The 23,255-nt window shown below is 45.7% G+C and overlaps 1 protein-coding gene across 1 annotated transcript in view; it reads right to left on the reverse strand.

Moving 5' to 3' along the window:
- Positions 1–23,255, reverse strand: part of vav2 (vav 2 guanine nucleotide exchange factor) — a 196,499-nt gene that overhangs the window by 63,075 nt on the left and 110,169 nt on the right.

Raw genomic sequence — 23,255 nt, forward strand, 5'->3', positions numbered from 1 at the left:
CTTATTTGAGCGATCGATTAACATTTGAACATTTAGCTTTGAGCTGTTTTCACACATAATGGATTGTAGGAGCGATTTTAACTCCACATTAATGTTTGTCTTTACTGCAGAGCTGCCTGAGGGTCCCACTATCACTGACATTGATTTTTAACCTTATTCTACAAAAGCAAAAAAAAAAAAAATCTACATCCTTTTCTTATCGAGCAATGAACTCCTCAACACCAGACATGTAAGGAAAGATTCAGGTCTTTTTAACAGTAAAAAAATGATGTCCTTGTCGATATTTGTATTTCATATTATGTTTAACCTTTTTTTTGAAAACAGCAACTTTGTAACCCTGCAGTATATACTGGATGGTAAAAAGATGTTTTGTTTTCTTTGTTTTTCAGCTTAGAAAGGTGCTTCCTCTCCTAGAAACGGACTTCTTTCATCTGTCTTTATTATGTTCCTCCTCTTGCTCCCCAGGCTTTGCTCAAAGGCGACCTTCCCCTGTTTCTGCTTCCCTCTCTGGCTCTGATACCCTCTCCTCACCCTCTCCTGATCCTCGGCTTCGCTCAAAGCCTCTGAGTCTACATATTATTAATTTCCCTCTCATCTCGGGCTCCCCGGGGGGTCCTAACTCTCCGGCAGGCCAGAAAATAAAGCCTCTTTCACCCCGTCCAGGAATATGGAGGAGTCAGAGTCGCGTGATGGTGTGATAGCCCGTGGTCTCCAAAGCCCCGGACCCATATGTTACCTGGAACCGGCGCCACGCCGCTTACCCAGCATCCTTTTACCCGCTTGTGACCCTTTTTGTCGGCCGGTCAGGAAGATGGGATCGAGGATGCGTGTTAAAGTGAGACATCTGCAGCGATGCTCTCAGTTTCTGCACGAGACCGACATGAAACATTTAGTGTGTGTGAGTGTGTGTGTGTGTGTGTGTGTAGGAAAGAAGAGAGCAGGGATAAGGATTGCATCTATGGATTAACGGTGAACTCAAAGCCAAGTGTTTGCAAACACACGCCAACCTTACATGTCTGGCCGCATGAGGCCTCTGCCCCAGATGGGTGCCAAGGCAACGCCACATGTGACCCCACCCCCCACCCCCACCCGACCCCGAGCCAATCCGCAGACCTGCAGGGACCCTACGTCCTGAACACCCACGACCATCGGTTCCAGTGCCGATCCGGTCAAACCTGCAGCCACATGCGAAGGTGAGTGTGTGTGATCTCATTAAGATCTGCATGCGGCCTCAAGGACGCGACTGACAGGCCGTCACCCGACACCCACCGCACTGTCGATTCGGTTTATGTCTCCGCGCGGTTATGACGTGACGGCGTCTCACGCTGGAAATCAATGGAGGAGTTGGAGGTGATCCAAGAAAGGGGGGGGGGGGGGGGGGTGGAATTAATGAGAGATTCATGGCGTTACTTCTTTTCCCCCTTGTTTCCCTTTATGGGCTCTAACTGCGACCTCCGTGAACAGTGGGATGTATTTATGGAGCGTTTACACTCCGCTCTGCTGATGCCACCCTGCCGAAGAGGCAGGCACGAAGCGAAGAGCCGAGAACAGATGGCTGTGTGGGAACCCTGCGTGCCCATCAATAATAGACAGACAGAGGAGGGCCGGCTCTGTGTGTGTGTGTGTGTGTGTGTGTGTGTGTGTGTGTGTGTGTGTGTGTGTGTGTGTGTGTGTGTGTGTTGACTGTCCCACTGCCTCTGGGACTTTCAGTCTTTTACAAACCTCTTATTCTCTGTCCCTTCTGTTTGGATCAGCCTCTTTTTTTTTTCCTCTTTTCTTTACTTGCCTCTCATTTCTCTATAGTTTATTTTTTTCTTTTTTTGGGGGGGATTTGTGATACAGTGTGTTTCACTTGTTTGCTCAATTGTCACTTTAGCCAGTAGATTTCAAAATCGATCAAGCTCACAACAGTTCTACTGGGAACAAACACCTTAACATGCAGCAGTAGACTATAAAGTGTCTCAGGTCATGTTTACACCACTTTTTCTGGTGAAAACGTCAAACTTTCGTTGTGTTTTGATCTGTTTACAACAACAACAGAACACAGCAACTCTTTGAAAGCGGATCCAAAGGTGAAACTCCTCTAAAATTGACTCAGTGTAAATGGGAATGAATGCTACTTTTTGGAAAACACTCCAACGCAGCCATAGTAAATCGTCCTTTTGCACCAGTTTACAGACGATAACAACAATGGCGGCCTTGTGTATCATGACTCCCAGGCCATATTCTCCTGAGCCGCTATAACAATTTGACTTCATCATCTGTTCATACGAACGTCTGTATACTCACCCTTGTTAATGTTTACAGCATATTGTTCTCTGTGTCCATTTAAATATAGATTGTCTTTAATTCACCCATGTTTCCTGAACACCTTGCACGCATTGGTCCATTCCACACGTCAAACAAATTGCTATTTATTTGTAATCCCCAAACATGCTGCTAGTTTCTGTACACAAACTTATTAATGCTCCTGAAAATCACTGGTATACCATGATTCAATGTAGACATCTTCTTTAAACACACTGCCGCCAGTAAAGATTTACTTTTGACCCCTGAACGCCTCACATGGATTAATAGATTCAGTGACTACAGATGTTCAAAATGTTCCCCTCATCCTTCACATGCTGCCAGCGCTGCCTGACGCCACGTTTATTCAGGTTTTTATATGGAAATGTGTGAATCAATTATGTGTTCAACTTTATTATGAGCTCATTTTATGGTTTTTCAACACTGAAAGTTTAGAGATATGAGCTAAATCATACTTAGACTCATAAAATGCTAAACACAATTAGTCAAATCCCCTTTTTAGTTATTTTTTCCACTTACATCCTTTGTGTGTGCTTTTTTTTTCAGCTCTGTTGCATTGGCGCTTTGTGTAAACAAGTTAATAAAAGCTCCGCTGTGAACAAAAAAAAAAAACGAGAGAAAGCTCAATTCCAGACAGGCCCTGAAACCTACAATCGAGCAACTGAAACAAACGACATTAATAAACATAGTAAAAGGGGGAGAAAAAGGCCATTAAATCCACCATAAATATCGTTGAATACAACAATATTGGCACAGAGCTGAGTTAATTGGGCTGGCAGCCAGACATTAAGCACATACAGTCAGTCCCAGAAAGGCTCTGATGCCAGAAACAACTACAATCCATAACAACGCACGCTTTGCGAGTTACATGAAAACACATCAATGTGTAAATAAATTATGGATTTAGAGTTCATGCAAAGTATATTAATAAGAAAATAGGCAGAATTTGTTCCCAGGTGCATCCTGATGTTTGAATTTTTTGTAATGAAACCACAAATGCATGCACAGAGAACAATGCACACTATATAATACCAGTGGAGGATATGCAAACATTTGGACTGCCATTACAGGCGTCCCAGGAGAGTGTGGACTGGGAGTCACGCCACTGTGGAAGCAAATATTGTTATTGTCCCAATCTTGTCCAAAACGCCATTGTTGAAGAGTTCCACCTTGGAAGCCGTTTTCAGTGGCACCGTGATCACATAAAGACACAAAGTGACTAAAGTTTACCGTTTTCACTTCAAAACGTGTAAATGGGGCCTTCGGAAACAGTTATTAGAAATTGTTTTATGATGATTCAATGACTTTGGAGTCAAATCTGGTTGAAAAGCTTTAGAATGTGGCAGAGTGAGAGATTTACCGCATTAACTGACTCAAAAAACAATAAATAAATGTGAAAAAAATTAAAAATTCACCCAAACTTTTACAACAAATTAAGCAGTGAGAGGCCGTTTTGAGAGGCAGTTTTAATAATGAGAGGCTTTTCTAAGTGTGCAGATCAAAGATGCTCTGGGTAATAAGTGAACGCGAAGCTCCAGCCCTCTTCTGACGGCGTGTGTTTGAGTGCACACGCACACACACTAGAGTGCTGTGCAGAGGAAACCTCATGAATGACAGCGATTAGTTCACGCTAAATCACGCCAAAATTGCTGAATATCGCCGGGGAGCGGCGTTAAATCCTGATTGCAGTCAGATTGGCACCTGCCACACTGCACTAAATCCCCCTTCAGCGCAGACCCTCCAGCTGCTTGATTACAGGGGATTTCTCCGCGTATGTCAGGGACAAGAAAAGCCTCCGGGTTGGCCCGGGGGCCTGACAGAGCGCCGCCGCTGACCCACAGACCCCAAACAAAAACAGCTGTAAAGCCTACGTGAGGCGCCGCACCGTCGCAAAACGTACACTTATGCCGCTAATTGGAAATGCGGCGTTAGATTAGCATAATGCCGATGATGCTAAAGGTTTGTAAAGCCTTTAGGAAGCGCATTTCCTGCAAGGCATCGATGAAGCAGCCCATCGATGTGAATATGTACCACGCCATTGATTTTGGAGCTTATTTAGCTTCAGGACCTCAAACATTGATTCGATCTGAACCCGTGCTGCTTGTAGGAAGGAGAGATAAAAAAAAAAAAAAAAGGCCAACAGTGGCTAACGTGTGCAAATTGTCCTCCATGGATCGCTTTGGCGCGGTCAACACCTGCCAGTGCTCCGCAGCCGTGTCCGTGACCCTGTCCCATTTCACGCCAAATCAACAGACATGGGCCTGCTCGCTTATGCGTGACTATACTTATGTGTCAGAGGGCGTCTCGACATGTGTGTGTCGGCTCACACACACGCTCCAGCCGGGACGTGGTAGCATGATCCGCACAAAGAAGCCCCTCGATCGATGGGGTGCCGGGGAAAACGGCGTGGATGAATAGAAACGGTCGAGAAGCGGCTCAAGGGAGGCCGATCCAGATGTGCGAGGGTCCGATAACAACCTATTCACAGTCTCTTTTATATCACCTATGATAGGCTAAGTTAAGTTTTTTTTTTTTTGTTGTTTTTGTAAATGTAAGCTTCAAATCAGCTTGAGTTGATGAAATCTGAATTTTTTTTAAACCCTTTTTAATTCTTTAAAAGGAATCAAATAGATAAGCAGGAACTTATCACTGAGGATTATTATTTCTTTCCTCCTTACAGCCGACTTGTTGCAAAGCAGCATCATTCCTGATAAATAGGGAGGCAGTGAGTTTGGCAGAGAGGTGGGAGGAGGGTTTTTTTGGAGAATGAGGAAGGCGGTGTGGGGATTTCGCAGCCGTTTGGTGACTCAGCACATGAGGAGTCGGACAAAGATCCTTCGACTGAACTGCTGATCAGGCACAAAAAGCTGAGAAGACAGGGGCAAGCTGAGGTGTGGCGGAGTTACTAACACTTTGTAAGGCTGTCCTTCATCGTGGAGATGTGAAAATGAAACAGTACATGTGGATTCCGAAAGTTAAACTGATTGATAATTGATTTCAAATCACGAAGGATTCTCCACTCTTTGACATGTGCAAATGTAACTTTTTCAGAACATTCAAAGCCGTGGCCCCGCCTCTGTTGATCTCTGGTGGTCCCTCAAGAGGATCCCTCAGTTGAAAACAGCTGATGTTTGGGACATAATATCATGAAGAGATCAAAAGGATCCGTGCAAATCGAGGGACAAGGCAAAAATCCCACACATGACTGCTGGGACTGTTGTTCCCTCAAGAAAGCAGCACATTAAAAACAGACAGTTTGGCTGCGGAAATATCTGAAGCGAACACAGTACGATCACAATGCACCACTGCATCCGCACATGCAAATTAAACCAGACAGTAACACGATCCAGACACAACAGCGACATCACTGGATTCGTTGAAGATGGACTGAGGCAAAGTGGGAAATCTTTTTTTAAAATATCGCAAAGGCTTTGTCCTCCCAGAAGGTCCTTGATGCAAACTGTAAAAACACCAGGGAAAGGCCTTGAACAGTAAACATTGGAGGTTAACCAGTGACTCTAAAAAGTCGAGCAATGAAGGCTTACTGTAAGTCAGAAAGTGTTCAGAAGTCCTGAGCAAAACTTCATTTTACAGCTAACAGACTTTAGTGTCGCCATGGTGTGATAAAGATGTGGCTGCAGGATCGCATGAAGCCCGCGGGGTTTAATCACAGCGGTGAGTAAATACACCTCTGACAGCCGACGTCTGCCAGGCTGCAGGTGCAGGAACCCCGGCCCGCCAGAGAAAGCGTCGCGTCGAGTCGAGCTGCACTTCAACAGCACGAGCGTTTAAATGTGTTTGAGCAAAGCGGCACTTCGGGGACATCATGTCAGCCAACTAAACAACAAGCAGCTGAACAATTCATGTCGAACAAGCTTCCCCCTGCTGATGAAGTCTGGAGTAAAACCGAGCCGACGCCTCTTTCAAGAACGATTATCTCACAATGAGCTGGAGCGCAACTGTGAGAGACGAGCAGCAAGCCGCACGCACACAGAACGGGCCGCAGAGGGATTCTTGGACGCATTTTCATGGTAAAACCATCAAATGGGACAGAAATGAGCGCAGATCAGACGTGCAGTCTGTCCGATGCCGCTTCTCCAAGCACGCAGCGGGTCACTTCCTCGCACCGCTTCTCGTGACTCTCGGTACGCCGCTGAGAAAACCCGCGTTTCTCCTCCGAGCGCTGAAGGCCTCCACCGCAAGCCAACTTCAAAAAGAAATGGGAATCTTCATATGAGAGCACACACGCGGAAAATGTTCTTGTCCGCCTGCTTGTGTGTTTTTCTTGGCCCAGTTTTTTTTTTTTTTGTGCCTCCTACCAAACAAATGCTTGACATTCGCATGCGACGACGACTGAATCCTTCCTCCCTGCTGTGATCACGATTTCCCCAGCGTCACGTCAGGGTTTAAATTCTTTTATCAGCTGTTTGGAAGCCAGAAAGAATCTGACCCACGAGGAAGCCGTTGTCGCCTTAATCAAGGAGCCATTCCGAAGGATGCGTCGAGGGTCCCTCCACGCCAAAACGTGTCACTGGGAATATTGCTTCGTAAACAGCTGCGAGAGAGACGCCGAGAGGCATTTCTGTGCAGCGAAGCAAAGTGAAGCGATCAGACGTGAGTCACCGACAAAGAAAGACTCGAGCAACCGAATTCAAAGAGTGGTCGTTGTAAAAGTTACAGCATGTGGAGTAGTATATGGAGTGTCTGGGCATCATGGTGTCACATGATCTAATCAGTTGTGTCTGCTTGTTTTTGTCCTGGTCAGGTCTCTATGCCACAGTTTGGCTCAGATTACCTTCAGCTCATCCATGAGGTATTGGTTTCTCCTCCTTCAGTGAGCACATGCAGCAGGCAAACCGCCGTTTGTGAAAATAAAGGTCATTGTGACGAGGGAGGCACTGATTTCAGCTCAGGATCAAAAGTTACTGGAATAAATACGTCAGCCTGAAGATATACAGAAATGAGACACAAAGAGTGAAAAGGGACACATCCAAAAAAGAATATATGCCATTTTCATTTTCCTCACCCGGAGGTCAGCTCTGTTTTCAAGTCATTTTGACATGTAAACAGCATTTTCAGGTTTATCCGGCCCGTGTGTGCATCGGAGATGATCCCTGACACAAAGCTGCCGGGGGGCCGTGTGACGACACCGGGGTCCGGGGCTTTGGAGCGGGCTGCGCCGATAAGGGCAAACCGGGGATGATGGGAGGAAACAGGATTTCCCCGTGTCGAGGCAGGGCCGGACTGATGAGGCTAATGCTTCCACTGAGTGCTTATCAGACGCAGGCACCTGAGCCTGCGTGTGTGTGTGTGTGAATGTGTGTGTGTGTGTGTGTGTGTGAGAGAGTCAGGCACACCATGGCCCAGCGCATGTCGGCCTGACACGGAGCACTGAGAGAATGAATGGGATTAGGCCAACATGCGTAATCCAGCCGGCCGGTGGGAGGGAGGTCTGCCCACGGCGCTCTGCTGCAGGAGATAAGGAAGTTGGAAAATAAGGGAGGAGGAGTGAGGTGGAGCTGTAAATCTCCATCGCCGCAAACACTGAACTTATTGGTGGGACGCTGCTGGAAAAGCTTTGCATCAAGTTGTTGCACACAATGAGTGTTTTGTACAAAATCCTGCATGGATGCATCATTTTGGGATTTCAGAGAAAACCGATTACTCAGGTGCGTCAAGCTGATTTCCGTTTAGTTTGTGTGTCCACTACTGTTAAGAAGCAAAATAAATTTTTTTCTTTGAAGTTTGTACTGTTTGATGGGTGACTGTGATGCCTGGAACTCAATCAAACACGTCTTGATTTGTTTTGGCCAGCAGACTTCATTTTCCTCAGCTTAATTATCACATAACAATACAGAAATCAAGAAAAAAAATTCAGATTTTTGAAGTGGAATCCACATACAATGATTAATTATTTGTCAAACTGCGCCTCGGCCAGTTAATGGGCTAATTACCAGACTGTGTTCTCCATTAATTACTGTGACTGAAACAATTTTCCTGAGTTTAATTTGCTTTAACACGACTCCCAAATAAACCCTGCGCTGCAAAAGATTTCTCACATGTGACGCCAAACAATATCAACACGATCAGCCGTGAACTTTGTTTCTGTAGTTTCTTGGGAACTGAAAAGTGACAAGAGACATGAAGCTAGAAATTGATCATCGTTTTTCTTTCAGTCTGAAACTTTAATTGTTTCGACTACAAGCAGGAATTTTCATGGAGATATTGTGTTGTGAAGTCAGACGAGACACTTTTTCATTTGTTCCTGAAAAGTTTTCTCACTTCTCTACACATCTGAGGCTTGTTTAAATTTGAGTGCATGCACGTCCCACACTCACACCAACCCCAGTCCTAAAAATCTGACGTACACCTCAGGGCACAACCGTATAGCCAGCTTAAGCCTATAAACACTATAAAAATAAAAATTACACACACTGATATACAGCATCCCTGCCAGCACATCGTCTCCAGCAACTGTAATTTACTTAGAGAAGGAGTTTAAAGCAAAAACTAAAGCTCAGTGGAGTTTAGTAGCATTGCTTATGCGTCACTAATGATGGAGGTAAGTCGGACCGATTGTGACTCTGCTCACTGCGGCGGACGCTCCGTCACAAATCCTGCCGGTTAAAGCCCCTCCAGAGCGCCCGGCTTACTGGCGCCTTTATTCACGACGCTCTCCTGTCCGACTGCGACTCGCCGGCCGACGCTCCCTCGTCTACCGAGGAGCAGTATTTCCCGCAGAATGAATCCGCGCCGGTGCTTTATATTCAGACTGGCCGCAGAGATACGCGGCCGTCCCCGCCTTGCCAACATCTCTTCCTCTCTAAAACCCTTATCGCACGCCAGACTGTTTACCCGGTGGGGGGGGGGGGGGGGGGGGGGGGGGGGGGGGGGGGGGGGGGCATGCAACCACCTTTGTACACAACTAATACCAAGTCAAATGGGAGGGATTCATGAGCACTTCAGGGACGGGGGATGAGCTGGGAAGGCTTTTCACTGCTTTTGTTTCACAATTTTAATCCAGTTTTCCCAAAATTACAGATTGTAATCGACTAATTGTCAAAAAAAAGAGGGAAACTTGAGATAGTTCGGCGTGATGGATGCTCGCAAGAGCAGCAGAGACAGAGCAGCGCAGGTCGCTACCTCCAGGGCTCATCTGATTGGCCAGCAGGACGTTTCCATGGGAGCAGTGAAAGTGACAAGTGAACAAAGGGTTTCCATTAGAGGCCCCGTCCCCTTTCGCTCCGCCGCTATTAAGACCCTGTCCGAGGGACGCCGCACGCCGGTGACAGATGAAGAGGAGCGCCGAGGCCACATCTCATTCACCGCCGCACCTAAATGTTCACGACGCCGGAGAAACCGCTGCAGGCCGGGCTGCGGGAGGCTTTCCGTCGAGGTTCTCAGTCTTACTTCAAACTTCAGGAAAGTCCGTTTCCATTTTAAGAATTAAAACACAGAGCTGAGGGAAGGCCAATGCAAGGCAATGACTTAAAGTTAAGGATGCAGAGATGATGAGGAATCGCTGCATTTTTCTGGGAAAATAAAATAAACAACTAGATCGTGATGAAACTTTAAAAAAAAAAAAATGTTCTGAGTGAATGCATCAAACTACATTACTCAAATATGCAGAAGCATGTCTTTATAATCAAAACACGACATGCATATTCACGAGTCCCAATCACTCACAAATTGAAAACTCTTTCATGGGAACCTAATTATTGGGAATTATGCCATATTACTCCTGGAAGATCATTATCATAAAGCTCACTGTAATGACTTTACAGAAAACGGCAGATACAAAGGAGGCTGAAATAATTATTGACGAGCAATAAATTGCTGCAATTTTATACAGAGAGCGTTGACAATTATAGAACTGGAAGAATATCCTGAACGAATGCAGCAGCGGCATAAGTTTAGACAGTGTGGAACAAAGGACACGAGAAGAGGGGAAGAGAGAGGAGTGTGATGAAAAATAAAGAAAATCCATACAACTGAAACTGTGTCTGACTGGCTGGACTTCAAAACTACTCAAACTTGTTTTGTATAAAGAACAGAGTACCGTGTCCTTTTAAGAGTCGGGCACACTCAGGACTAAATGTAAAACATCAGTCACAAGAACATAGTTTTAAAAGCTACAAGCAGATTATTGTGTTTCTGAGCTAAATACCTCATTTTAGCTGATCTATCGTACAGCTATACAATGTTCCACTAATGCATCTGAGCAAACCTCATTTTGAGGCCAAAATACAGACACATGTGCCTTTCAACCACCGTATATGAAAGCAACGACTGCTATGATGGGTCAGCTGATCCCAGGCCTGTTTCCTCTGAACTCAACATGGATCCAGACGCAGAGCCGGATGCTGCTTCCTCATCTCGTCTTTCTCCTCTGTCTTACCCAGTCTGCCCAGTCTCCTTCTGTTCAAAGTTCAATTTTCCCTCGTTTACATGGAGCCGGAATATGACCATTTTCAAAAAGGCTCTAAGCACCGTCGTCGTGTAAAGGGATCTCTAAAACGCAATACACGTTTCCTTTTCCACTCAGAAACATTCCCATGTAAATGGGTCTTAAGATTCCTGTTTCCGTTTGTTTGAGCTTCATTAGCAGAGAAAACGAGAATAGCTGAAGCTTATGTTAATGCAAAACCACAAAATTTGTGCTTTGTATGACAAACTGAGTGTAGATATATTCCAGATCACTCTTCATAATAAGAGTTTTCAATAGGAGGTTATTGATTCAGAAATATGCGCTGATGGTGTTCATAGCAAAAGATCAGCTCAGTGTAAAATGAAAACTGAAAGATGGACCATTTTAAAGAAAGTGAAGGTTTCACTCATCCTTTCGAAGTTGATTTCCTTGAGGATAACAACAATAACCTTTATAAGAATCACTCTTACAGATGTATTTATTTTTAAGTCTTGTTGATTGTAGAAATCTGCAGTTCTCTTGAACACAATGTACAAACGTTAAACCGAGGACAACAGCAGGTGTTGGCCCTGACCGGGCACAGTTGTATGAAATTCTGGAGAAGTTGCAGCAACAATACAAACCCTCCTCCTGATACCCATCCTCCGCTGACATTCACCACACCGGCCTCATGCCCCTCGGTCGGCTGCAGAGCTCACAGCCCATGAACTCTTCACATGTGAATGCATTTGTAGGAGAAGAGGATTGACGTGGACTGTCCACATGTGTGAGGAAGGTGTCAATCACAGCAGCGAGGAGCTTCACAGTCCAGTCCGGCTCCGACTCAGCCTCCAGGAAACTCAAGTAACGCACAAGCGGAGGAACATTTTCCGGTCTGCCTGCCAGTTATCTCAGCCGGAGACGTACGTAAGGCGAAATGGCAACACGGGCTGAATAGACGTGACCCGATGCAACACCATGAGGCTCCCATGTGTGACATCGGGAACGCCATTTGGCTGTGGGAGATGTCCTGTGCTCATTACGAATCCAACAGGCCGAGGCCAGAGGTTCGGATAAGTCACGGATGAAGATGTTTAGGTCCATCGCGAGCCGACGGGAGCACATCACCCGCTCGTGAGGGTTTCCCATATAGTCCATCTGCGGCTACAGATGGGCGTCTTCACATGCTACGTGCTAGCAGAAACGTTCCCAGTCTGCAAACAGACTCCGTTTCGGAAACAAGAGCCAATTTAGGAAGCGAGGAAACACACAGGTGCTGAGAGTGAAGCTGAAAGCTGCAGGAGAAAGAAAGGAGGCGCCGCCTCAGCGGCAGCGTAGCGTGCGACTGTCTGCCAGAGACACCAGGAAGTTGGAAGGTGTGAAATGAGCCCGGGGTACGAGGGGAGGAGGGGGCGAGAAGCTCAGTCTGACTTCATCTATCAGATTGATGGAGTGGTGTGACATATTACGGAGGCAGCGTGCATGACTCTGAGGCAAATCTCTGAATCCCCACAGCCTCTGATGACACACTTTGAGCCGCAGATATGGTCGAATCTCCACACACAGTCACTTTCATCGATATAATGCTAGAAGAGGCGTTTTGGTCTATTTAACACACTGAACAGCCAAATGATGAAATCTCTTAAGCTGAACCAGGTTGTTCATGTTTACAGAGTGAGGAAGATTCTCCGTATGGAGGATTGAATCGTAATGCAGGAAAGAAACAAACAAACAAAAAAAAAACATCCTGACACTTTTTTAACTGCAAGTCAACCTGAATCTACCACATCGACTCAAAACTTCAGTTCTGATATCAATCTCTCTTTGGTATTTGCCTATTTTACCACCTTATAAACCAACTTTCATATAAAATCTGCCTCTAGTTATACATGAATAAAGCACACACACACACACTGGGCCGTCCTGACAGTCTGTCTTAAGCCGCCTTTGCAAGACAGGTTTGCTGCATCAGTTCTGGTTTGGTAATGAAGCAAAAAACTGTCAGAAACCTTCAGCACCTCGTCACATCGCAGAGGAGCCCAACGTGAAAAGAGAAAAAAAAGAGAGATCTGCAGGAGTGAAGGGCAGCAGCTACTGTATCACACCGGGGGGTATTACCAACACGCCGTCGCCTTTCTAATCTGATATGGGTGCGTTTGAAGAACGGGGAGGGGAGGTGGGGAGTTTTCGGGGTGACGGAGAGGGCACTGGGTGCTCTACATTTCCAGAGGTAAGAGAACTGACAGACTGAAGCTTCACACACACACACACACACACGCGGTACATCAAACACAGCGGTGGGTGTGGTGAGACGAGGCGTTCAAGTCACAAAACAACAGCAACTGTTGAACCACTCACATCACACGAGGCGACTTCAAGCGAAGCAACAGGGGATTTTAGCGGCGGAACGGCTGCAAAACAATTGAAATCAATTACCGCGGAATCCTACTGAAACAGCTTTATTCTCCATCCCTGCTGCCTTCTGCCACCGATGCATGCATAAATGCATCAAAGGGGTTCAAAGAGGAGGGAGCAGTGGGTGCGGGGAATGCCGGGAAACAGCAAATACGCTGCGCATCGCTGCTGACGTGCGTTAGTTGGTGAAGACGGGAACAAAAAGGGGAGTACGGCCGCGTGGGCGGGAGGGTGCGGGAGGTGGATGGAGGCCGTCCGGATCACATGTGGGAAATACACCTTTGTTGTACGGCAGAGGAGGGGTGTGTGGGGGGGTGTGTGTGTGTTAAAAGGTGGGAGGAGGTGAGATTACGTCAGTTGAGATCTGACGGCCCGGAGGCAGACTTGAAAAGGACTCGTTTTTTATTAATGTCCCCTCTGAGGGAAGACGATGCATTTCTGTGGCAGGGGGGTGGGGTGGGGTGGGGTGTGGTGGGGTGGCCCCACGCACCATGCTGTGTGTGGATTTACAGTCGCATGTACACTTGTTTGTGTGTGTGTTCCTTCACACATTCATGTGTCTGTATGATCAAAAGGAGACAAAAAAAAAGCAGAAAATAATTAATTGGCTCCTCTTTGGCGCTGCCACTCTTCATGATGTCCTACACAACAGAAAGTGAAGGATCCCTCTCCTTTCTCCCCCCCCCCCCCCCCCCGCCCCTCCACCCCCCGCCCCTCCACCCCCCACCCGACACGAGCTCATGAACCGTGAAGGAACGCCACATCAAACTGGACGACAACGGTCAGGAGGGGGGTGTCATGTCACGTCGGACGGAGAGGGGATGCTGGTGTCAGATAACCTTCAGGAGGGCCACACACATCCACCGAGCCGGAGTCGGAGACTTCAGGTCCACCCCTCCCCCCGTTTCCCTCACACACACACACACACACGCTGAATATTTTCACATTCCCCGACTCTAACAACACTGTTAACAGCCTGTGTGACACGGAGGGTGTGTGTGTGTTTGTGTGTATGTGTGTGTGCTGTGTGTGTGATGTGGTTTGCCGCTCCAGGCCATTCCAACCAAACTGTGCTCGTCAGCCAATGTGAACAGACACCAAAAAAAAAAGAAAGAAAGAAAGAATAATGCATGCCGATGAGGGGGTGGAGGGGCTGCAGAGGGACACGGGCTGCAGCTTGAAAGTTAGGTGGCCTCCACGGCGCGCTCTGCACTGGTGAATTATTCCCTCTCATGGGGGGCGGTTAATGTCTCTGGCTCTTTGGCGGTGCCAGCAGGTCGCCCGGGAACGCCGCGGCATTTTGTTGTCGCCACGGATGAACTTAGCTCCGCATTACGCCCACATGAACAGCCAGTCAAGCTGCAGGTGTATGGAATTCACAGCAATAGGTGTCTTTTCCTTTGCCTTGTTTTGAAAAAAATAACTGAAAAAAGTCATAAAAAATTAAATTAAATTGAATTAAAAATTACGAAAAATAAAAAATAAAATAAAAAATATATGGTTATATTCACCTAATTTACCTATTTTCACCTCAGAAACTGGGCTTGTTTAATGAGGAATCTCTGTATTGCTGATTTGCCTGCTAGCACTGGCTAAACACTACAATGGTACCTTGTACACGGAAAAACGGTGCCGAATGTGATTTCTCTGTGTAGCAGGTCAAGTATTTTTGCCATAAAAAGCTTCCATTCCTTCATGCGACACACATATTCTTTTCACTGAATCCCGTCATGCGAAAGCCTAATTCCGAATTGGTGCAGTCGATGGAGCTGTATATTTTACATGGAGTTTACAAACCGGCTGGAATCCAGGTTGCAAAGTGAGGGTTTGTGGGTCACACACCAACACACTCTAAAACGTGACGGACTCGTCCTCCTGCCAAGCTTCGCAGAAGTCGAGCTGCTGCTTTTTCTGTACATTCATGTTTTATGAATGATGCTGACAAACTGCAGCGTCAAGAGAAAGATGAAAAATGGCGAGCATCTATGATTCAGCACCGCATCTGGAAAATTGATGGCAGATATCCATTTCTGTTTGAATCATCAAACTCTTCACAGCCTTTACAAATTTAGATCGATCAGTAACTTATGAAAAAAAGAGGGGATTTTGTGAAGGAATGGGAAAAAAACCCAAGATAAGTGGATTATTTTTATGTTTTATGACTTATAATGTTAATATTTTACCTTTTTGGCAACAAAACTGCACAAACATTAATTTCTCTTTCACTTTTATCCCAGCTCTCTCAGCGAAACGGTCCGCACTAATGAGTCCATCAATCGTCAAAACAACTGAAAGCCTGTAAACAGTTCAGAGTTGCTGTCCAAAACCAAAAACCATGCTGTCGTCTGGGATTCAGCTCTGCCCGTGTGTGTGTTTGATGTGCGTTTGCTGTGAAGTCCAACTCACACGAGGGGTGCTGCTGCGTCAGGGGAATGTTTTTCGGCAGAGGCTGCCAGGTTAAGTAGAGTGCGGTTAGATAAGTGCAGGAATCTGAGGTTTCCTGCAGCCGCCGCCGCTGCAACACAAACACTCACAACGGCTTACAGGGAGCTCGCTCACCAGGATGTGGCCGCTATTTCATTTCTGGTGTTTTCACTTCGCTGTGAGCGTGACAACTTGTCTGCGTGTGAATTTCCACACGAGCACGTGTCTGTCTATTCCCATGGTTTGTCAGTCTAAGCTGGAAGAGCGGGTAACGTACTACTTTAAACCAGTTGTGATTGATTAAAAACGTTCAGTCATTCAAAGATAAAGTCATTTTAAGTTGCCAAACTAAATCTTTATTTCCCTGAAATAAAGAATATCCCCTCATCATTAACGGCCAACACACGATCCTGCCATGAAAGACAATAAACGTCTCGGGAGACGTAAACGGTTCAGTGCATTAGGACATGCTATAGAAATCTAAAAATCAATTCCCCATACATTCATGGCTGCTATGCCATCCACTTGCTATATGATCAATAAACACTGTATAATACATCATACAGGAAACTGTCTGGTCGATGATCTGCACCGGGGAAGCGCTTAGCAGGAGCGAAGCGAGGAGTCCGAGTAGCTCACAGCGCCCGTACATGTTTCAGGGCCTCGGCAGACGTTTCACCACAACACAGCTGTGTACAGCTCAACACCCGGGAATCAGTTCACCACACTTCGGTTCAGGTCGGAGAGTTTTTACTCACCAGTTTCTTATTTAAAAGTGAGGACTACTACAGAAAAAATCACACATTTCAGCCATTACTAATGTCTCCTTTAAATATGAAGAAAACACTGCACCAGTTTTTAGATGATCGTTTGATTTGAGCCTGTTTGAAACACAACACCCTGATGGGTGATTATGTTTGTTTATGGATACTTTTACTTTAAAAACCACTGAAGCAGAATAAAAAATTACCACTGGGTGAGTTTGAGAACACAAAACACAGATGAACTGAGTTTGATGTTGCTTTTCCAAGGGTAAGCGAGTACGTAACTGGGTTTGTGTGTTGGACGGAGGAAACAACAACCTCATGCACTTATTTTTTACACGTTAACCAGAGGATGGATATGAAACACAATGCAAAGAAACAAGCATTTCCTTTTTGAAGTATTTGAGACTAGTTCTTTGAACCTCACCTGAGTTCAGCTACGTTGATGCTTTGAATGTAAAAATCACCTCAAAGGCTGAAAAGTTAGATTCATGTTTTCTTTTTGCTCATTTTCTCCACTTACATAAGACTTTAATCCAATGATCTTGCAGAAACAACCTTGCCTCTCGAGCCCTGGCGACCCTTTAACATCTGTCGGTATCAAAGCTTCGGAGGACTGGAGATAAAAGCAGGCAGGGTGATCAGTATGCCGTCTCGGATGCGGAGGCAGACGCGGTCCTTCCAGGCGGGGTGTTGTCAGGCTGTTGCTCCTGCTGCCGCCGCCAGACACATGTGCTCTCGCCAACTGCCTCACTTACCCTAATGAAAAACAAACCCCGCTCCGTTTCGAGGGCTGGAATTAGGCAATTTGCGGCCAGGCGATAGCGGCGCTTCAGAAAGTGGCGAAGACCGAACAATCGGATTTGTTGTGACGGCTACAAAGAGAGGAAAAGCTCACAAGGCGATCCCTGCAGTGAGGCCAGAGCTGATGTGAAAGTGTTGGACAGGCCTCTTTTGTGTCATCATCCCTGTTTTCCCAAACAAAGGAAAAAGAAAGGTTGAGGACCAGAAATGAAGACGTGTGATGGTGGTTTCCAGTACGAGCCAGAGCTGCAGGACCCCACTAACAGAGGTCTGAACCTCCTCCATCCCCTTGTGGCAGTTGGAGGCAATTCCTTCTTTTTTTTTTTTTTTTTTTTTTTTTTTCTGGGGTGGGGGCGAGGGAGGATTCCCTTTATTCTGCACACAGACGTCTGGAGGGAAGGAGAGAGGAAGAGGAGACACATCATAGCCTCAGACAGCTCACTGTGTCAGCTGGAGCAGACAGGGGCTCATTATGGGCCTCCATTCAGAGCGTCTCACTGGGGACAGCATGGAGGAGGCTGGGGGAGGGGACGGGACACAGAGGAGGATCCACATACAGCATTTCTCTTCTTTCTTTTTTTTTTTCCCTTTCTGTCAGTTCCAAAAAGAAGACGCAGAGAAAAGAGTCCTCATTGGATCAGACACATCGATAAAAGAGGGGTGGAAAGTCAGCTCTGCGGAAGGGAGGATTCAATGCCACCACAGTTCCTTTATTCCACTGAATTACTACCATGAATCCTATGATATGGACAGCCCAAGTTAGCCTACAACTTTTCAGTCACAGCATATCATAGTAAAGAAACAGCAAATTTGCAACACACACTGATACGGGAATCAAAGCAAAGGTTCTCATTTTTCATCCCTTCATACCTGTCACAGGACCAGCAGTGCAGTGTAATACACACTTATTTTCAGTCATAATTAAGTACACACACTTCTAAATCCCTCCTGATGCATTACCCCGCAGGGTCCATGAGCCAGATTGGCTATTTTTTTCCCCCGAGGATGATGAAGCCTCCTGACTCTGGGTTGATTATCTGATTTGATTGGTTAATGCCAGAGTACAGTAGGGTGGGTCATGAAGAGGCAACGATCGCCAACTGATAAATTATACTCAAATTGCCAACAGTTGACTGAACCACATAAATAAATTACTCTACTGAAGAGTACCAGTTAAAGCCACAGACACAGGGATAAACAGATTAATTTTGTTTTGAAAACGGCTGTGGTTTGGAGAAGCAGTAGCCCTTATCTTACCGAGGCGCAAAACACTGCAAATAGAAATCACAAACTCGCTCCCAAAATCTGTCAAAACATTCACAGAGGACTGCAAACACGACAACTGGCTTGAAATCTGAAGGACATAAAACAAGGGAAAAGAAATTCTTTCACAAAATGTTCTCACAGGTTTTTGTCCACAGAAAGTCAATTGAAGCTGAACCGAATTGGAAGTGTGAGAGATCAGTCCTCATCAGGATGGTTTCCCTTCAGCAGCTTCTCTGCTTCTTTTAGGGTCTCCGTTCGGCTCGATATCTGATGGCACAATGTTTCAACTGGTTGCACAGCATTTGTGGGTCGTTGCAAGACAGAACGATCCGCCGGTGACCCATGTCTGGACGTGAATGAGGATTTGTGAGCAAGTATCATACAAAATTCATCCAAACTTCATTCAGATTCAACAGCAGTTTGTACAACACGCCTGCAACATCTGTGTAACATTCATGAATTCAGCATGATTTGAGATGAAAGCCAAGTCTAATTTGAATATTTCATCACATTTTTAATTTGCTACAATTTATTTGCTACTTTATATCACTATTGTTTTGTCCTGGTAAAGAATTTCCACTAAAGGTTAGAAATGTATACAGAAATCAGTTATTGGAGAAAATCACAGAATTGAGAATTCAAAACTGCACTCGCACGCTAATTCTGGAAGAGAGATTGAATGAACGTAAACACTGCTTTTCCTTCACGATGAAAATTCCACAGGAGGCGATGTCGCTATCTTTAATTCAACGTGATACCACAAACCTCAAAATGCTCTCAGTGAAAGAGAAGTTTCCAACTTGAATTGCCGCCACCCCTAAGGAGCTCTCAATTATTCATATGGCACTTTACTACAAAAGAACAAGTAAACAGTTTCCGTCATACTGTCAAAGAAATGTCCAGCAATCCGATGGACTCCGGCTGGGATCTCACAGGACCTCATAGAAGCAAACGTCTCCTTACAAGTCCCGCCGTCATGCTCGGCCTCCTCCACTCCTGCTTCTTCTGGATGGAAAATTCTGAGAATTGTCCCTCGGTGGGTACACCGGCACTCGGTCGTGCTGAAGCCTCTATTCTCCTGAAGATTTCTGAAGGTTTGTGTCTTGACAGGGATGTGAACAGAGAGCAGAATTCACCACCCAGCGGCTGCCTTTGTCTCTCCACAATGAAGGACTTTTCAAACCATGGAAATCCATTAAGTTGGCTGTCACAGCAAAATGGTTGAAAAACACGATGAAGACCTCAAATGTCTAAAATGCTGAAAAACAGCTTCATGAGGAGGGACGAGAAAGACAACAGCCTTGCTTCAAATGTCTACGATCATTTTGATCTTCTGCGATCTTTCGTACCTGTAAGAATTTTATAGTACAGATCTGCTCACTGCCACCAGTGTCACTCGGAATGTCTCTCAAATAATAAATCCAAGGGACACACTGATGGTTGAGTGACATCCAGCCAATATCTGGCACTCCAGGTGAATGACGTTTAGAGTTGTCAGGTGGGTACACTCCTAAAACGAATCCTTGTACCTTCCAGTGTACAACACATTGTCACAGTGTCGCAGTGTTTTCAGGCACTGCTTCATCCCCCTGGGACTTGCACTGGTTTGTAGCCTTACGGTACAAAATTCGAGTTTTATTTTCAGGCTTGCGTCTGTTTTTTTTAGGTTTCGTGCAACATGTTATGTGGCAATGGTGTTCTTAATTCATTGCAAGAAACAATATTTGGATGCCTTTAACTGAATACGGTCCAACTTCATCTGTCCATTGTTCTGTGTGTTTAGGTGTGTGTGTGTGTGTGAGAGTTTCAATGAAAAAAATAATCGCACCCACTCGTTGCACAACATGAAAACTGCATTATTGTTTCCAGCGTTTCTGCCGTTTTCGTGGAAACAGACATTGTTTTCAAAACGTTGCCCTGAAAGTGAACATATTCAGAAACAAAAAATGCAAAAGTGAAATTTTTCACTGCAGACGTTGTCATGTAAACATGTTCTCGGTCCCAGGAGAAACATTAGTGTAGATTGCATCATGGGAACATGGATGAACTCCTACCTTATGACTCTCACATGCTGAAATATCAGGCTTGACAGCAGGTTTTATTATTGATGTGATGCCTCAGTCCTCCAAGGACGCTGCTGACCTGTCTGTCGCTTGTACCGTAACCCGAATCAAAACAACCTGGAGTGGACAGGATGGCTTGGCGTTTCTTTCTTTTTTTTTATTATTATTATTTTACTGCGTATAAAAGATGCATGTACAAACACATATGTGCAGACCTGCAAGAATGCCCACTCCTGAGCGCAGACACAGAGAGACAGTGACACTCTGCATCACGGCAGGTCCAGAGGATGAGGAGGAACTGACAGCCGGCGCTGTCATCCACAGAGGGGTTGGAGGCTACATGGGTCCCAGGCTGTTACAAGTGTTTTCATCCTGTCTCTGGAGAAACACACACCAAGGTGCCTTTTATCTATGCGGTGTGGCATCGGCGCCGGTCCTTTCCACTGGATTTACTTGCGTCGTGTTGCATTCTCATTCACACGCATGAATATGTATGCTCTGTGCACTGTGTAGGTGGTGTTGCTATCTCTTCATGCTTTCTTGGACCGAGACTTAAAGCAGCGCTGTAGGGTAAAGGTCGCCTCTTAAAGCTCTCGGGATGATGTAATCCGGCCACGAGGCCACTGACATGACACCCGTAGACGGGTCTGGCAACCGCGGCCGTCATTAGGCGAGCAGAAAGCGGCCCGGGAGCGCAAACCGAGGGCTCCAAAACCACTGCTAAAACAAGAGTGGAACACGAAGGGCTGAAGGAAACCACAGAAGACCACAGAGAGGTCAGCACATCACTGCAGCAGTTCCCAGTCTGGACCCAACATTTCACTTGACGAAATCAACCAAATATTTGACCATGAGTCCAAATAAAGCCCTGCTAATAGCATTATGTGAACCTTAACCACAGGAAAAAAATAACACTTGTATGATTTCCAGGAGAGTGCAAATTAACCTGTACTTATATGAATGAGGCAAGTCTCAAGCAATCCATGCAAAAAACACACAAAAAAGAAACTCTGAACCACAGAAAATATTTGTGTCTGAACTAAAGTGTTAAAGATGAACATAAAGTAGGAGTAGTCTGCGCTGTTGCCTCAGTGTTGTTCAGTGAGTTTTTTTTCCTGTTTGCAGTGTTTCCCGAAGGTTTCTGAGCAGTCCACATTCTCAAACACATACTTTTCAGGTTGATTGGTGACTCTAAATTCCCTGGAGGTCTAAATGTTTGTGGATGGCGTTCTCTCTGTTGGATCTGCGATGGATACAAGATGGAAGTGAGATGTTGAATCAGCAAACAATGAGCTGGAGCAGGGAGTAAAAGGTTTACAGTGTCTACCGTGGTTTGGCCTGATCTCAGCACTGTCTTCAACACTGCTAAACTTTATTAAACTCTGGACAGAACTGTGCAGTCAGAGGCAAACATGCAGTAAAGTGAAGAACAACGATAAAAAAAATGAACAGAGGAAATTAAGCTCAGGTGGTCAATATTTCTTATGTACTACAAATTAACATAATTAATCCTACTGCAGCTCTTTAGGTGAATAACATGTAACACAGCTCCCAAACCAAACTGGAGGGGGTAAACTAATACAAGGCTTTATCCCCAAGAGAGCCACTCCGGTGGTCTGGACGGGGCTGTCATCCCAACTCATTGTACTTTTGGTAATTCCACAACAAAACAAGCCGCTGGGTTTTAACAGCATCACGCCCACAACTCAGATCTCTCAAGAAACCTTAAAAGTTCTGATATGGATGCTTTGAGGGTTGTGTATTCTTGTCAAAAACATTTGCAGTTTCCATGAACGGACCGTCTGGACAGGAATTGATCGTACAGTCGGCAGGGCCTTCGGTCCGCCTGTCCCCGATTCCGGGGACGACATTTATACATCGATCTTGCTCCGGCCGGGAAATGCACCTGAGTGTGCTGTTTGAATGACAGTCCAAGCTCCTAAAATCTAAGTGAGACAACAGTCCCGTGACCCTGAACCATCAGCGAGGTCAAGTGTATTTCCCATGAGCCTCCTAGCGACGAAGACCAAGGTGAAGGCTCTGACAGAGGAAGTCACTGCGGGATGAATAATGCACAGGGCATAAAAGGAGGCGCCTTATATATTGTACGTGACAAGAGCAGGTTTTAGTGTCACACTGTTCCTGGTTCAGCGACACTTCGGGGTGTGAATGCACTCCCGCTAATTAGCTGAAGTCATCTGATTTCTTATGCATTTTCCGGGGAGTGAGGAAGCGTGTTCAATCTGATGAGTGGAAGCTGCATTGCAGGAGCGCCAAAACAAGCTGTTGGTGCATTTTTTTTTTTTTTTTTTTTTTACCCTTTTTTGCAACAATGACTGATTCTTTGTTAGTTTTCCAGCAATTTCTTACTGCTTCACAATACATGATCTGCAGCAGGCGTCCAAATCCACCAACAATTCAAACACATTAGGCATCAGTGACAACTCCCTCAGTGTTCTGAAAAGCATCCGTTACAAGCTTTAGGAGAATAAAAGGTAATTTCTTTAATGCTGTTCTCTGAAGGAGGACAAACAAGGCTGAAAGGCAGGGAGAGCCATTACGATAATGTGTTTTCTCCCGTTGCCGTCCCACGGGGAGGGCTGCAGGTTCCAACAGAAGAAAATGGCAAGTGCGGAAAAATCTGCAATCCTTCATAAAAAGGTTACGTGTGGTTGCACTCCGTTGTCTGAAGCCATTGGCACCGACGGTGGGTGTTTCCCCCGGGGACGACGTTGGGATGACTTACTGTCTACTGGCGCCGTCAAGGACATGATGACAATGCATGTTTTGTTTTTTTTTTTTTCC

This window comes from Salarias fasciatus, assembly GCF_902148845.1.
Source record: "Salarias fasciatus chromosome 7 unlocalized genomic scaffold, fSalaFa1.1 super_scaffold_4, whole genome shotgun sequence".
Taxonomy (NCBI): domain Eukaryota; kingdom Metazoa; phylum Chordata; class Actinopteri; order Blenniiformes; family Blenniidae; genus Salarias; species Salarias fasciatus.